This window comes from Ovis canadensis, chromosome 8, assembly GCF_042477335.2.
Source record: "Ovis canadensis isolate MfBH-ARS-UI-01 breed Bighorn chromosome 8, ARS-UI_OviCan_v2, whole genome shotgun sequence".
NCBI lineage: Eukaryota > Metazoa > Chordata > Mammalia > Artiodactyla > Bovidae > Ovis > Ovis canadensis.
In genome coordinates this window covers 93,585,534-93,601,921 of record NC_091252.1, presented here as the reverse complement: position 1 = coordinate 93,601,921, position 16,388 = coordinate 93,585,534, and positions in this window count along the sequence as shown.

Genomic DNA, 16,388 nt, shown 5'->3' with positions numbered 1-16,388 from the left:
TTGTAGAAGAGAATGCATGTTGGTAACTACAGAGGTTCTAGAAAAACTCTCATAAGGAGGTGAAAATTGCAAAGGGGCAGGAAGACACTCATTTCCTCAAAGTCTTCGGAGGTCAGCACACACATGGCTGAAGCCTCGGCTGAGTTCCTTCTTCCTCTCGCATCAGTAGAATCATTCTGTTTTTTCACACATTTCCTCTTAGGATGCCCTTAAGATCAGGCAGTTGGACGTGCGCAGGGCTGAACAGAGCTTTTACTCTGCAAAGGAAGCCAAGTGCCAGAGAGGGAGCCTAAAATAGCCTCAACCAGGGAAATCCTGAGCCGATTCTGCTGACTGCCGCTTATACTGCGAACACTCCCGGCTTCCCAGAGAGACAGATGGACTTCCACATCCCATCCAGCGTCCCGGCCAGGGAGGAGGGGCTGACCCATGCCAAAGCCAAGGGCATCTCATGGGACCCTCGTACCTGCTGTGACCTTGCCTGGAGGGACACTTGGGAATGTCCTCTGTTGATTTCATAATTTATCTACTACGCGTATATTTTCTTTGATCATTAGGATTCTATCATTATTTCCTTGAAGATACGGTCAGTGTTTATCCTTTGCATGTGTGTGTGTGTGTGTGTTTTTAATTACTAGACTGATTTTTAGAGGTCTTTTCAATTCATAGCCCAACTGAACAGAAAATACCGAAAGTTCTTGCATCCTTCCCCCCTTCCTCCCCGTTATCAACAGCTGCACTACGTGCTACCTTTGTTACAGCACGTGAATCTACACACTGTGTGCCTGAGAGCTCAGTCAAGTCTGACTCTTTGCGACCCCATGGACTGTATCCCGCCAGACTCCTCTAGCCATGGAATTCTCCAGGCAAGAATACTGGAATGAGCTGCCATTTCCTTCTCCAGGGGATGTTCCTGACCCAGAGTCGAACCCTTGTCTCCTGCATCTCCTGCTTTGGCAGGCGGGTTCTTTACCTCTCTGCCACCGGGTAATTAATAACATCCAAAATCCATAGTTACCTTAGGGTTCATTCTTTGTGTTGTACCCTATGGGTTTGTACAAATGTATAATGTCATGAATCCATCATTATAATATTGTACAGAGTATTTTCACTGTGGGGACTTCCTTGGTTGTCCAGGGCTTAAGAATCCTGCCAATGCAGAGGACACAGGTTCAGTCCCTGCCCAGGGAAGATGCCACGTGTCCGGGTATAACAGCTACTGAAACCTGCGCCCTAGAGCCTGTGTTCCGCAGCAAGAGAAGACTGCATGATGAGAAGCCCGTGCCCCACAGCTAGAGAGTCGCCCCTGCTTATCGCAACTAAGGAAAGCCCGCACGCAGCAGCGAGAACTCGGCACAGCCCATGATAAACAATCAAAATTTATAAAAATTAAAAAAAAAAACCCTGTGTTCTCCCTATTTATCCCTTCCTCTCTCAAACCCTTGGCAATCACTGATTTCTTTATTGTCTCCATAGTTTTGCCTTTTCCAGAAAGTCATGTAGTTGAGATCATACAGCCTTTTCAGGTTAGCTTCTTTGGCTTAATGTGCATTGAAATTTCCTCTTTGTTTTTCATAGCTTGAGAGCTCGTGTATTTTTAGTGCCAAATAACAATTTGGCAGGTGTGGGTAAAGATGCTATCAGCGTATGTGTAAAGGTTTTTCTGCGGACGTAAGTTGTAAATTCAGTCCTTGGTAAATCCCAAGGAGCGTAGTTGCTGAAATCCCATGGTAAGAGTATGTTTAGTTTTGTAAGAAATCACCAGACTGTCTCCGAGAGTGGCTGTACCATTTCGCCTTCTATCAGTGATGAACAAGAGTTCCTATTGTTCCACACCCTTTCCAGCCCTTGTTGGTGTCAGTGTTTTGGATATTGGCTATCTTAATCGGTATGAAGGGGAAGCCAGCGTTTCCTCTTAGTTACATTTGGGGCGATATTTCAAGTTCTGACTTTGGAGGCTGTAGTTAGATCCTCTTGAATAAAAGTGTAAGAGAACCAACTCAGACATTCTTCATTCATTTACTACTCAAATGTGGGAGTTTTTTTGTTGTTGCTGTTTTTTTTTGTTTTTTACCATATGTGTTGTTGCTTTTCAAACCCTAAGTCGTGTCTGACTCTTTGTGACCCCATGCACTGCAGCACGCCAGGCTTGCCTGTCCTTCACTATCTCCCGAAGTTTGCTCAGACTCATGTCCATTGAACCAGTGATGCCATCCAACCAACTCATCCTCTGTCGTCCCCTTCTCCTTTTGCTTTCAATCTTTCCCAGCATCAGGGCCTTTTCCAAAGAGTCAGCTCTTCACTTCAGGTGGCAAAGTATTGGAGATTCAGCTTCAGCCTCAGTCTTTGCAGTGAATATTCAGGTCTGATTTCCTTTAGGATTGACTGGTTTGATCTCCTTGCTGTCCCAGGGACTCTCAAGGGTCTTCTCCAGCACCACAATTTTTACTGTATAGATGTTACTAAAATCATTCTTTTAGAAAAATTTTTATTGTCGTTGCTTTATAATGTTATTTTTGGCTGTACATCAAAGCGAATCAGCTACACATGTACATATATTTCCTCTGTTTTGGGTTTTCTTCCCACTTAGGTCACCAGAGTCCTGAGTAGAGTTCCCGGCACCACCGAGCAGGTTCTCATTAGTCATCTACTTTACACAGAGAAGTGCATGTATGTCAGTCTCCAGATCCCAGTTCATCCCAACGCCCCCTTCTCCCCTTGGTGTCCATACGTTTGTTCTCTGAGTCTGTGTCTGTTTTTGGCATGGGAATCCTCAAATAAAGGATGCTTTCTGGGTCCTCAAGGAGCTCACAGCCCAGTGGGGTAGAAAGACCAGAATGGAGTGACAGTTAGCACCTGAGAGGTATGTGGCATAGGGTGCTGTGCTGGAGGGAAGCCTCAAAAAGGGGCTGCAAGCTAAGATGGAGAGGGGACGGGCAGGCCGGCCCAGAAGGCGACCTAGAGCCTCGTCAGAGGGTGGGGGTTAGAGGCTAGAGGTTGCAGTTTGCTATTTCAGGGCTGTTGGAGTTTCCGCTTCAAGGATGAGGAAGCAAACAGGCAAGGGATGCGACGGGGTCTGCTTTTCCTGGGCCAGCAGGCAGGGAACTGCAAATGTGGGGGTGGGGTCTGCAGATCTCCACTGGCTGGTGTTCCTGCTCCAAATGCTTACGAAGCAGTGGTTCCTGCCCTGGGAGGGCCTCAGGTCTAGCAGCAAATTATCCAAACCCTGGCTTTAGGGAGAGTTTAGACCTCTCCTCTACTCCTCAGAGCGGGGCCCAGAGCTGCTGACAAGCTATTTCGGAAGAGGATGGGTTCAGGTTATTGATTCCTCTCTCCTTGACTCACGCTCAGGTGGAGGCTCAATGAGTCATGAAATGGCCATAAGCAGACGTCAGGTGGGACCCACACATGCTGCCACTGCCCTTGAGTCCCTTGAAGACAGCTGTTGTCACCCCCGGCTCTCTCCCCTGCCCACCCTAACCGCAGAACATCTCCCAGCTCAGCATCTCCATGAGTGTCTATGCAAAGGTCACCGACTGGGAGGCAAGGACGATGGGGGAAGCTTCGTCCTGCTTTAGGATAGGAGATGGCCCCCACAGCCTCCTTGTTTTTGTCTTTTAAACTAAAACCAGCAGCACTCACACACCATTAATCCCACCAATTAGGACGACTGTGCTAAAAATCCATAAAGGAGAGAAATGTAAAATCTTTTCCACAAATGCAGGATATTGGTATTTCTGAAGTCAGTAGGGGAATCACACACCTTCTGAAGTCAGAGCCAAGGCCTGCAGAAAACACAGCGAGTGCAGCCTCTGAAGGATAGGCTTTTGGGGGTGGGGTGTGCTCCTGTGGCTGTGACGTGGAGTTTCCTCTGCGTGAAGACCCTTCATCCATTTAAAAACACTGAGTGCCTACTATGCATTAGGCACTACTCCAGGCAGTAGGTACACAGTAATGGGCAGGACAGTGCATGCTCAGTTGCTCAGCTGTGTCCAACTCCTTGTGACCCCATGGACTGTAGCCCACCAGGCTCCTCTGCCCATGGGATTTTCCAGGCAAGGATACTGGAGTGGGTTGCCATTTCCACTTCAAAGGGATCTTCCCAACTCAGGGATCAAACCTGTGTCCCCCCTGTCTTCTGCCTTGCAAGCAGATTCTTTGCTGCTGAGCCACCTGGGAAGCCTGTTTTTATGGAATTTATGTTCTATTGAGGGAAACAGGATGTAAACAACTTCAACATCACATATAATGTAATTTCAGGAAGCAAAAGCAGCAGTGAAAAATTTATAGCAGGCTAAGGAACTGGAGGTGGATGGAGGGGGTGAGTGTTTTAGAGACAGTGATTCGAGCTATTGGAGTGGGGTTCCGAGCCCAGGGACCAAGCTTGGGAAACAGTGTGTGTGAAGGGCAGAGATTGGCATCACGGAAAACAACCAGGAGGCAGGGGGTGTGGATAGAGGGCCAATTCCTCCCTGGGTTGCCCTGGAGACCAGTGAGGCAGACACTCCACGTGGGTGGGAAACCAAGCACCTGTCTGTGGTGGTACAAAAGCCACAGTCACACACCAGAGTGTAAAAGAGTGAGTTTCTGACTTGAGCGCCCTCCCCCCACACCACCAGCTACAAAACTAAAAGCACTTGGGTCTTCTCTACAGCCCGCCTGGTTTCAGTCGAGGTGTCCTTTGGGACCAAGCTTCTGGTCCTGGATCATGCCTCTGCAGAGATGTGACCCCCTCTTGACGTGTCTTCTGGGTCTCCATCAGCAGCAGTAAGGCTGTAGCTCTGGCGTCCAGCCACATCCACTCACGGCCATCCACCTGACTACATGGAGCACCACTCCAGCCTAGTGCCATTTTCACACCATAAACATGACAGATCTGTGTGTTTGCTTAGAAAATCTGTAGCATATGGTGGTAAAGTGCTGTCTTCCTATGATACCCAGGTTCTCAGGAATTCCCCCAACAGATGGAAGTCATGGGTCTTGAGGTCCTTTCCCTCGTCCATGCACAGGTGTTCCATCTGGCTGGGGGCGCTGGACACACCTGGCTGATCCAGTCTGCTCTTGTGGGGCTAGGGGGTGAGGGGATGGGCATCTCTCTATCTTGCTGCTTTTACAGACCCACTGCTGAAGCTGAAACTCCAATACTTTGGCCACCTGATGTGAAAAACCGACTCATTGGAAAAGACCATGATGCTAGGAAAGATTGAAGGTGGGAGGAGAAGGGGATGACAGAGGATGAGATGGTCAGATGGTATCACCGATGTGATGGACATGAGTTTGAGCAAGCTCTGGGAGCTGGTGATGGACAGGGAGGCGTGCTGCAGACCATGGGGTCACAAAGAGTCAGACACAAGTGAGCGATTGAAATGAATTGGGATTTCTGCTCACTGCTCTAATGCCGGCTGGCAGAGACCAACTCTGTCCTTAGATGTGACCCGAAGAGCGAGGTCTCGTCACCTCTGCCCTCAGATTTCCCCCAAAAGCCACGGGCCTGGGCAAGCTTTCCATGCTGAGACCCCACCAAGGGTTGTCCTCCACTGCTCAAAAATCTCCTGCCTTTAGTCCAGACAAAATTCTAAACTCTTTTCATTGTGGTGGAAGAAAGTAGCCAGTTGATATCCTCCCAAACCTTTGTTTACACCCAGACTCACTTTTTCTTCAAGTGATTGTCTCTGCCTGGCCTTACAAAAGTCTGTGTAGAAGCTCCAGGGTAAGGTTTGACTTCTGTCTTCTGGGCTTTTCCAGAACCCCCTTAAGGGGCCACGGACTCAAGGTGTGGAGGGCGCTGGCACCACAAAGAATCAACAGGAAACCACTTTGTTTTCCACCCTGTAGATCATCTTTGATGTGGCTGTGAATTCTTCCCGGAATGAGTGGGGCACAAAGATGTGACTGCAAAGTCCTGCTCACCCAGCACGTGTTGATGCCTGATCCCTGAAGACACCGTCTCAGCAAAGTGGCCCCTTGCTGGAAATTGCTTGGTGGTGGCTGTGAGTGCCGTAGGAGCCCGGCCTCTTTGGTCCCTTCTCTCCTGTGGACTCTTCATCACTCTGATTCCTGGCATCCCTCTCCCCTTCCCCAGAAACAGACCAACCAGCCAGACTTTTGCATCATGGTTCCAAAAGTGTGATCCTGAATCAGGGCATCAACATCACCTGGAAATTTACTGGAAATGCACAGCCTCCGGCCCCACACCAGACCCACTGAGTCGGAAACTCTGCAGTGGAGCCCAGCAAAATGTGTTCTTCCCAGCCCTCCAGGTGATTCTAGTGCTTCCTGAAATTTGAGATGTGTCTCTTTAAAAGGGCTCGAGCACCTAGATCATCAAGAAGCCTGAGGGCCAAAGAATTGATGTTTTTGAATGGTGGTGCTGAAGAAGATTCTTGAGAACCCCTTGGACATCAGGAGATCAAACCAGTCAATCCTAAAGGAAATCAACCCTGAATATTCATTGGCAGGACTGATGCTGAAACTCCAATACTTTGGCCACCTGATGTGAAAAGCCAACTCATTGGAAAAGATCCTGATGCTGGGAAAGATTGAGGGCAGGAGGAGAAGGGGATGACAGAGGACGAGATGGTTGGATGGCATCATTGACTCAGTGGACATGAGTTTGAGCAAATTCTGGAAGATAGTGAAGGACAGGGAGACCTGGTGTGCTGCAGTCCATGGAGTCGCAGAGAGTTGGACACAACTGAGTGACTGAACAACGGCAGCAGCATCTCTGGCTCGGCTGGCTGCCATTAGGGTTGGGCAGAGGGTTGACGGGAGGCTGTTATACTGAACCAAGCTGAAGGAGGCTGCTTCCTCTCCTTCGTGGGGAGTTCCGAAAATGCCCGGTGCATTCCTGCCTCACCTGCCTTTACGCTCTGGGTGTCTCCTGTTCCTTGCTGGCAATGTGACCTTTATGACAGAAGTTTTCAGTTCTCAAAGGAGATCTTCAGAATTAGAGCAGTCCCTTATGTGAGCAGACCACACAGGTGACACATAGGTCTTCCCCACGTGCGTCCTGCGAGGTTCTGAGTCATTATCTACTGAGTGTGGCCCAGCCATAAGTTCACAGCCAAGCAAGCCGCCATGTTTCAGCAGCAGGAGGAAGACAGGTGTGATTCTCAAAAAAATGGCATCAAGGGAACCGACACGGGGCCCTGACTGCAGAGACTCCCTCTGCCCAAGCTCGGGGTCTGCCCGGATCCAGGCTCCTCTGCTTCTTCGTCTCAGCTGACATCTTAAAATGCCAAGGCCTGCAACACCTCTTGATATTTTAAGCAACAATTAATTTTTTAAAGAGGATTTTTATTATTTACTTTAGAAAACTGGGAGAAAAAAACCCTAAATTACTGCCTTTATCTCCCCTTTATTCCTAAATATGTTAAGCTTGACAGTTATTAAGAGCAAAACAAGGTATATGTAATGTTTTTCTGCATGTTTTTTAAGCTAACAAATTAGCCTAGCTGTATAAAGGCTTGTAGAGTCAGCATTATGCTATTTACATTTGCTCCAGATTTATTTATTAAATGTTTCCCTTCTGAAAACTCCCAAATCCCTAACACCTTATACCTCCAAAACAGTTTATCTTGCCAGGTTTTTCTGACTAAAACTTCCTTGCCCTCTTGTTCTTTGCCAGTTAACGTAATTTAATGAAAGGTTTGCTAAAATGTCTGTGATCCCTATCATGGTCATAATTTTAATAGGTTCGCTCCATGAGAAAGGCCTTCAGTGTCCGCAACACAGACTTTGAGGTGCTGTGACCTGCGGGTGGGAGAGGTGGGGGATTTGCGGAGTCTTTATGGGGCCAATGGTAAGAAAATATTTATATCAATGTATAGACCCAGATCCAGTACAGTGTCTATTCTTGTTACAGGCAAAGCAATTTGACACTTCCTAGTCTACCCTTCTGGTCTCGTCTGTTCCAACTAAAAAGAGCCTGAGTCTGGATCTCTTATTGAACCAGGTTTGTTTTGCCCCACCCACAGCAAGCTAAACCCCTGAGATGCCAAGGTTTGCCGCGAAGAGAGGGTTTATTCAAACGGCAGCCAAGTGCAGAGACAGGAAACAGACCTCAGATGAATGTCTCTGAAGACAAAGGGACGGGGATATTTATGTGATGGAGCATAAAGCAGCAGGGTGGTCTGAGGCATGGGGAAGGTGGGGAGTGTTGGGAAAGCTGATTGGAAAAACATGCAGTAATTGTCATCCTGTGCAGGGGTGACCAATCTACGGGACCTCTGACGTCACAAGGTTATCAAGCGGACACTCGCGCATGCCCATTTGGAGGGTGGGTGGTCCTAACCAATCCTAACCAGCTCAGCTCGAACTAGACACAGCTGACTCCAAGTAACTGGGAAAGGACTCAGGCAAACATTGTGTTGTTTAGGACCACGTGCTACTTGAAGAACATGCAAGCACATCTTTTGTAGCAACAATTAAAGTGACCTTGATCAGTGCAGGCAGGATACAGTTAGAATGGATTTTCCTAAGGCTTACCCACAGTTTCAGATCCACTAAACTTATTCCGTGACCTGCTCGTGGACCCCAACCTGCGGCGAGAAACACTCTGTTAGGTGGCTTTTAAAGTGACTTCCTGCCACCACAGGAACCTTTAACAAGATTCCCCTGAGTCTGAGCCTGGGACCGAGTGAGCCGAGAAGAAAGAAAGGGCTTCCTGGGGTGCAGCTGGGAAGTTCTGAGGACTAAGATGCTCATAGCCAATTACAAGCATTCTATGACCACACTGCTTGGGCATCTTTTTCCTTTATGCCTTACCTTAGAACAAAAGTTAAAAACCCAAATATTCATATGAGAGTTTTACTGCTTATCACCATGGTATGTGTGTCAGGGATGTCCCAGTTCTGTGAATTGAGAGAAACTGTCAACACTTAATTCTCTCCAAGTATGCACCCGAGTTTCACTTAGAAAAGGGTTTTAAACTTGGGATGACTTGAGGCCCAGTCCTTGCTTTGTAGGTAACCCAGTCCCCTCAAATGCATTTTCTTCCTTCCTCACCACTGCAGATCATCTCAGAATCGAGTCTACTGTCAAATGACTTCTGACGGCTTCTTGTGGATTATCTGTATGCTCAATGGATTTTCTATAAAACACTGAGAATTGAATATAGTTCATCTGGTTACTGTGGATTACAAAAACATAGACTCTGTGTTTTTTCTTTTTTAAAGTTTTAGAAAAGAAAAAGATCTGCTCTCCTTTTAGAATAAAGCACTACTCTTCTACTCAGCTCAAAGTGGTTGGGTCTCCTTCCTGGCAGGGAAACGGTGCTCAGAAAAGGGTTTAAGGAATTTTTCTCAGCAACAGGTACCACCTGATACTGAACACATAAGGGCATGTTTGGCAGAAATGTATACCAGCCCCTTCCTTTGATGATATGGAACCTTAAAATGATCAGTTACAGAAGGTAGAAGTTTACAGGTGAATTCCTGCAAATGATAGAGGTCCACTGGCCACAAGGAGGGGCCAAGTCACAGGGAGCTGGTGTGTCCAGAGGTGACCAGGTCTGTTTTATGAGGCCTCTAGTTTATATCCTGTACGTGACAGATTCAAGTTGGTGTCCTTGTGAAGAGGAGGGGGCATGCAGGGAGCTTCAACCGGTATAACAGGTAAAGTTGCAGTGGTTCTGGGTTTCATAAATGGGCTCTCCCTTGAGTGTCTTTTAAACTTCAAATCTCTAGCCTAGACAAACTGAGAGTGGTAAAATGGGAGAATAGTGTATGCCTAGCCTGTAGCTTGATCATGAAAGAAACTACGAAACTAAACTTTCAGAAGGTCATTGCCATCCATAACATTGACCCCAGGAATGGGATGGGACTCCCTTGGTGGTCCAGCAGTTAAGATTCTGAGCTTCCACGGCAAGGGGTACAGGTTCAATCTCAGATCAGGAAACTAAGATCCCACATGCCATGCGGCAAATAATAATAATAATAATAATAAATTAAAACAAACCAAAATTTAGAAAAAGAGTGAGATGGAAGGATCTTACATTTCTAGTTACCTTCTATCATGTTCTAATTTAGGTTTTATAGTAGGAAGTTAATTTTTACTGAGGTCTTAGAAAGCTGACTTGCCTCAGGCAAGACATCCAGGATTTCAGGAAATAATAGAGCATCAGGGCACAGGCCCTTTCTGTGGCCTCAATACAGCTGATCCAAGGCTGTTATTTAGGGACATGGAGAACCCCTTTTGGCATTCCCATGAGAACAGTGGGTTTGGGCTCTGAAGCCATCTGTTTTCATTATCCCCAGAAATTGTGTTTTCCAGTGAAGCTTCCAGACTGACCTAACAAATGAATTACATTTAATTTTCAGACTAGATATCAATCAGAAAACATAGATGCCGCCAACAGATATGTTTTCTGGCCAGATTTCTCCAAAAAGGACATTAAGAAGAATTTTTGCATCTCCTTTGTACCTTTCCAGAGTGTGTTGATTAGGTCAAGGAAACCTTTTAAAAAGGCTTTACAAAATAATGTCTTTTTAAACATGATTTCAGTGTCAGCTAGACATTCCTCAAAGAACATTGTATGTTTTGATTCAGGATATCAGCAAAAAAATAAATTCTCAATCTCCGTGAGTTGTCCATGTTTGGTCAAGTTGGATTTAGCTAGAGTTTTTGCCAGAAAATCATCTCAGCTGAAATTCCTGAAGGCTTTAAAGAAAAAGAAAAAGCTTATTTTCAAGAGATACCTTGATGCATAACTTGTGAAGGTGAATTGAACTTTTTTGAATCTCTGGAAATAGAAAACTTAAGGATTTCTTCCAGTTTTTTAGGTTTGAGTTGCAATTTTTAAAGAAATCCAGCGAGTTCCCTTAAAATGGATTTGGATCTACTTGGTAGAAAGAGCAGCAGAGGGGAGTCCAGTCTCCAGGGGTGGGCAGGGTTCCCAGGGTTGTGGAGCCAGGCTCAGGGGCCAGAACTTGGAGAAGTTTGGGGTTCATAAGTGCCTTGGGGAGATTAGACTCTAGGATAGTCATTTGTATGACTTCAGATCAATTATGGACTGTTTTGTGGACTGACTGGGGGCCTAAATACTCTTTTAAAATTTTGTTTCCATGAAAAAATATATTCGGAGTTTCAAGCCAATTTATGGAATGACTTTTTACTCTATTGGTAAAAAGTGTATATGATATGTATTATAAGAAAAGTAGTATACACCAAAATGCATTAGTCTAGACAGCGTATTTAAAAGCAGAGACATCACTTGACCAACAAAGGTCCATCTAGTCAAAGCTATGACTTTTCCAGTAGTCATGTATGTATGTGAGAGCATAAATGAGGCTGAGCACTGAAGAATTGATGCTTTTGAACTGTGGTGCTGGAGAAGACTCTTGAGAGTCCCTTGGACATCAAGGAGATCAAACCAGTCAATCCTAAAGGAAATCAACCCTGATTATTCATTGGAAGGACTGATGCTGAAACTGAAACTTCAATACTTTGGCTACCTGATGTGAAGAGCTGACTCACTGGAAAAGACCCTGACGCTGGGAAAGACAGAGGGCAGGAGCAGAAGCTGGTAATGATAGTTGGATGGCATCACTAACTCAATGGACAAGAGTTTGAGCAAACTCTGGGAGATAGTGAAGGACAGGGAAGGCGTGCTGCAGTCCACGGGGTGGCAAAGAGTCAGACTCGACTTAGCCACCGAACATCACAGCACAGAAAGCGATGAGCACTGGTCAATGACTCACACTGTTGTGTGTCCAGTAAGTGTCAACAGAACTGGTTCATGGATTTTTATTTTAAAACTTTTTTTTAGAAATCATGCAATCCACAAATAATCCAAGTTAGTTTCCTATTGATCACAGATTTTATATTTTCAAAGTCTTTTCATTTTTTTCTGTTGGAATTATTTGAGACAATTGACTTAAGGCACCAATTTTATCCCAAATTAGAATAAATGCCTTGCTACAAAACATGAAGTAGGGGCCTTGGGTGGACTTGTGGAGGGGAGCTGGCGGTCTTCTGAGCACCCAGCAGGACTTGCTCCTAGTTCAAGCTGATCTCTGCGCAGGAACTTGCATTTTCCAACAATTCATTTCCTTACCACGGGGACACATAAGAGGGTAAAAAGGCAAAATGACTTTTCTCTGAGGCCCTCACATCTTAGGTTGGGGTCCCCTTAGGAGTTTGGTCTTCGTTTCTTGAACTGTTGTCACGTGTCCTCTCATTTCCGCCTCTGCCTTCCTGAGCCTTCGAGTGCCACCTTGGGCTGAGGTATCCTGCCTGGAAAGGCCCCCATGTTTTACTGGGAGAGAGGACATTCACGTGAAAATAGAAATACCAGGAGGTCTGGAAGGAGCATCAAATATGTGATGGAAATGTGGAATTCATGGTGATGGTAGGAATGTACTTCCAAGTATACTTGAGACCCCCACATGAATTTCTCAAAGGATGCGTTCACGGTATGTGAGCTGTATCTCAGTTAAAGAAAATATGTGACAGACCTAGTATTTGAGGAATACAGAGGAATTCAGGAAAACAGGGGATCCCTCCAGCGGCCAGCTATCTCATGGAGGTGTTGGTCCCTGAGCACAGCCTTGAAAGGAAGGAGTGAGGGAAGAGGAGAGATTCAGGAGGAGCAGAGTGAAGGTGGGGTGGGGGGAAGCACATGGGTCCTGCTAGAAGAGGAAGAGGCCAGGCGGTCAGAGAGGGACACCCAGGAAGGGAGGGACAGTAGGCAGGAACACCAATTGGGGCTAGATTACAGAGATCAAGCAGCATATGGGCAAGAAAAGCCTTGTAATCTTACACCTGGGATCTGACACATGCCTAGCAGTGGCTTGGGAAGATTAATTTCCCTGGGTTGTATGGGATGGACAAGCATAGGAAAAGATTTAAGAGGAGGAGATCTTGGCAGCCGTCACAACATTCTGGAGGTAGTCAGCAAAGGTGGCAATGCAGTGGGGGATGGATAGCAAAGGTGGCAATGCAGATTTGATGGATACTGTATGAGAAGAGCCAACAGGACTTGATACTTGACTGGATGGAGAAGGAAGCTCAAAGGCCACTCTAGAGTCTTCAGCTTAGGACTCCACGAGAAGAGCAGCAACTAAAATAAGCACTGGTTTGGGGCAAGGATGTTGAATTCAATCTTAGGCATGCTGGGTTTGGGGTGATGATGGGACGTGAAGAGGACATTGAGCCAGCCGTGACGTGATGACCCCAGAAGCAGCTCATTCACGGGCACAGAAACTGGGTGCAGAGACTCTCACCCTTGCCTGAGGTTACAGAGCATGCTGTTGACAAGCTGGAGCCAGAATCCTGGGTTCTGAGGCTCTTCCTCCTACCAGGCAGCTGTCAGATGTGGGGCTAGTGCTTGGAGAGGTGAGGAGACAAGGAGTTCAAATCCACAGGAGAGGTGAGAGTAGAAGGCGTGGGAGTAGGGAAGGTTTTGCAGGGGGATGATAGGAGAAGAGCAAAGGGCAGAGGGCAAGGACCGAGCCTTGCCACGTGTCCTCGTGTAGGGGGCATGCAAAGAAAGCAGAGAGCAAGGAGATGCCAACTGAAATAACAGAGTCCTGCTACCAAGTGGGAGCCCCTTGGAAAAGCACAGAGGGCTTGTGAGAGCAGGGCCCTCAGGACCACCCCCACCCCGTGTGCCTGCCTTTCTCCTGCTGTTCATCCCACTGATGGCCGCACCACAGTTCAGGGGCCTCTGAGGTGCTAGAGAACGCAGACTGAGGCCACTGGGTTTGACCACTGAAGACCCTGGAGAGACCATCCTAGAAATGTGCCAGGTGGGGAAACTGGGCATGAGGGACAAGGAAGAGCTTCTTGGGTGTTTTCATTTGTTTTAAAAAGGAGATGATTTTTTTTAAGGAAATTATTTGATGGCCTAGAAAAAGCAACTAATGGAAAGACAAAAATAGAAGATGCAAGACAGAAGGGCCTGGATCCTAGAGGTCGTGGGAGAGAGGGGTCAAGCCTACTTTAGGAAATAGGAACTTTCTAAAGGGAGAGCAAAGTGGATAAAAACAGAGCTTTGTTGTTGTTGTTGTTGTTTTTTGGTGGAGAAGAGAAGGGTTGAGAGAGCTCATAAGAAGGAGGTGAAGTTATCTATTGTGATTATTTAGCAAATACTCATTTCCCCTTCTTCCATACTAACAGAACCCCGATATTATTTGGGGCAGCAAAGTGCCCCGCTGAAACACCGCATTCCCCAGCCTCTTTTGCACCCAGGGGTGGTCATGTGACTCAACTTTGGCCATGAAGAAATCAGAGTGAGTTTCTAGTAAAGTTCTCTAGAAGGAGCCATCTAAATTCTCATGTGTCCATCTTATTCCTCCCACTCTCTCCTTTCCAGCATCGAGGGCTGGAGCTGCAGCAGAAATTCTGACCATGAAGTGACCTTGAGGATGAAAGCCAGTGCTAGGAATGGCAAGACAGAAAGAGAAAGAAGTCTGGACATTGATGACCTTGTGGACTCTGGATTGCCTGTCTCTGGACTTACTTTGCATGACAGCAAAGACATCCTCTGGTCTAAGGCACTGTTTTGTTTTGGGGGGGAGGGGGTGTTGTTCCTAGTAGCCAAACACGATTCCTATATGGTGAGATTGCAAGTTGGTGTGCGTGTCTGTGTGTTAGAAAGTGGAACACAGAACAAGTGGATTAGGGGGGTTTGAAGTTCTGCGTTGTTCTAAAGCCTCCCGCATCGCAGGCAGGGCTTCCCATGTGGCGCTAATGGTAAGAATCTGCCTGTCACTGAAGGAGATGTATGCGACGCATGTTTGATCCCTGGGTCAGGAAGAACCCCTGGAGGAGGGCGTGGCAACCCACTCCAGTATTCTTGCCTGGAGAATTCCATGGACAGAGGAGCCTAGTGGGCTGTGTTCCTTGGGGATCACATAGAGTCGGACATAACTGAGCTACTAACACTTCCACTTCCCACTTCTTTACCATCTGAGCCACCAAGGAAGCTCTAAAGTCATTAGTAAACATAAAAAGTTAAGAATCAAAGCAGCAAGAAACCAGTCAGGCTATCCATGGTCGGAAAACCCTGTTATTATCCAGATGGGTATCTCCACAGTGCAAATTCAGTACTGCAAGTCACTTCTCCTCTCCTGTACACTTTTTAAAGAATATCATTCTGTTTATTTATTTTTGACTGTGCGAGGTCTTTGCTGCTGCTCGGGCTTTTCTCTAGTTACGGGGCAAGGACTTCTCATTGCAGTGGCTTCTCTTGTTGCAGAACACGGTCTCCAGGGCCCACAGGCTTCTGTAGTCACAGCTCCCAGGCTCTAGAGCACAGGCTTAATTGTTGTGATGCACAGGCTTAGCTGCTCCATGGCACGTGGGATCTTCCTGGATCCGGGATCAAACCCATGTCTCCTGCATAGGTAGGTGGATTCTTTATCACTGAGCCACTAGGAAAGCCCCTGAACACCTTTTGAATTACCCAGTGTCTAGCCTATGAAGACTGAGCTTTATATTTGATGCCATTTGCATTTTTTATTAAAGGAGGAAAATACTTTCTTGTTTCATTTCAGATTTAAGATCAATTCTGCAAATATTGAGTAAAACATGAAAGGCATATAAATAAGCATAATTTCTCTGAAAACGTGCAATGCTATGTGTTGTTTGATCACCATGGTTCAGATGTAGGGCTTTGAAACCTCTTAAATTTAAAATGCTTTTTTTCCCTTCTATGCCAAAATGTTTGACTATTGTGAAATACTAACCCAGGATGCCCCGCACAGTCAGCAAGGCTTCAACATTTTTCTCTCTTTTTTTTTTTTTTTTAAGCTGCAGGCCAAAACTATCTCCATTCATGTAAACCTAGAAAATAGGTCTCTGGATATGCCATACAGCCTCTTGGTTTAACAATCCACCTTAAAAGACCAAGGGCAATTAGAGTTTTTCATTTACATCTTCAGAAGCAATACCAAGTATCTTTTTAAAAAATCAGCAATTGATGGAGGAAAAGTCTTTGCATTAGCACAAGATGCTCATTTCCAATCTATTCTGTATGTAATTCCTGGGGTTTATGAGATTGAAAAAATAATTTCAGTGGAGGCCGTTTATTTAGTTTTGTGGCAGCTGCAAATTCGGTTGCTCCAGAAACAATCCACTCTCTGACCTCCCTATTATTTTGAATGGCTGGATTAATGTACTAACTACTTGTATTTGAAAATCCATCTTGGCTGTATTATCAGGACCACATACAAAGGGCAAGTAGACAGGATTTACTGATTTACGAAACTGTTAGCATCTTTGACATTTATTTGCAAGAAAACGGCGCTTCGGCTTATTTAATATTTCAATGATAACTTAATCTTGTAAGACAGAGTGAGACACATTTCAAGAGAACAAATGAGAGGCAGTTTTTTTTTTTTTTTTTTAAACGAGGTAACATGGGAAACAACATTCAGTGACACGTG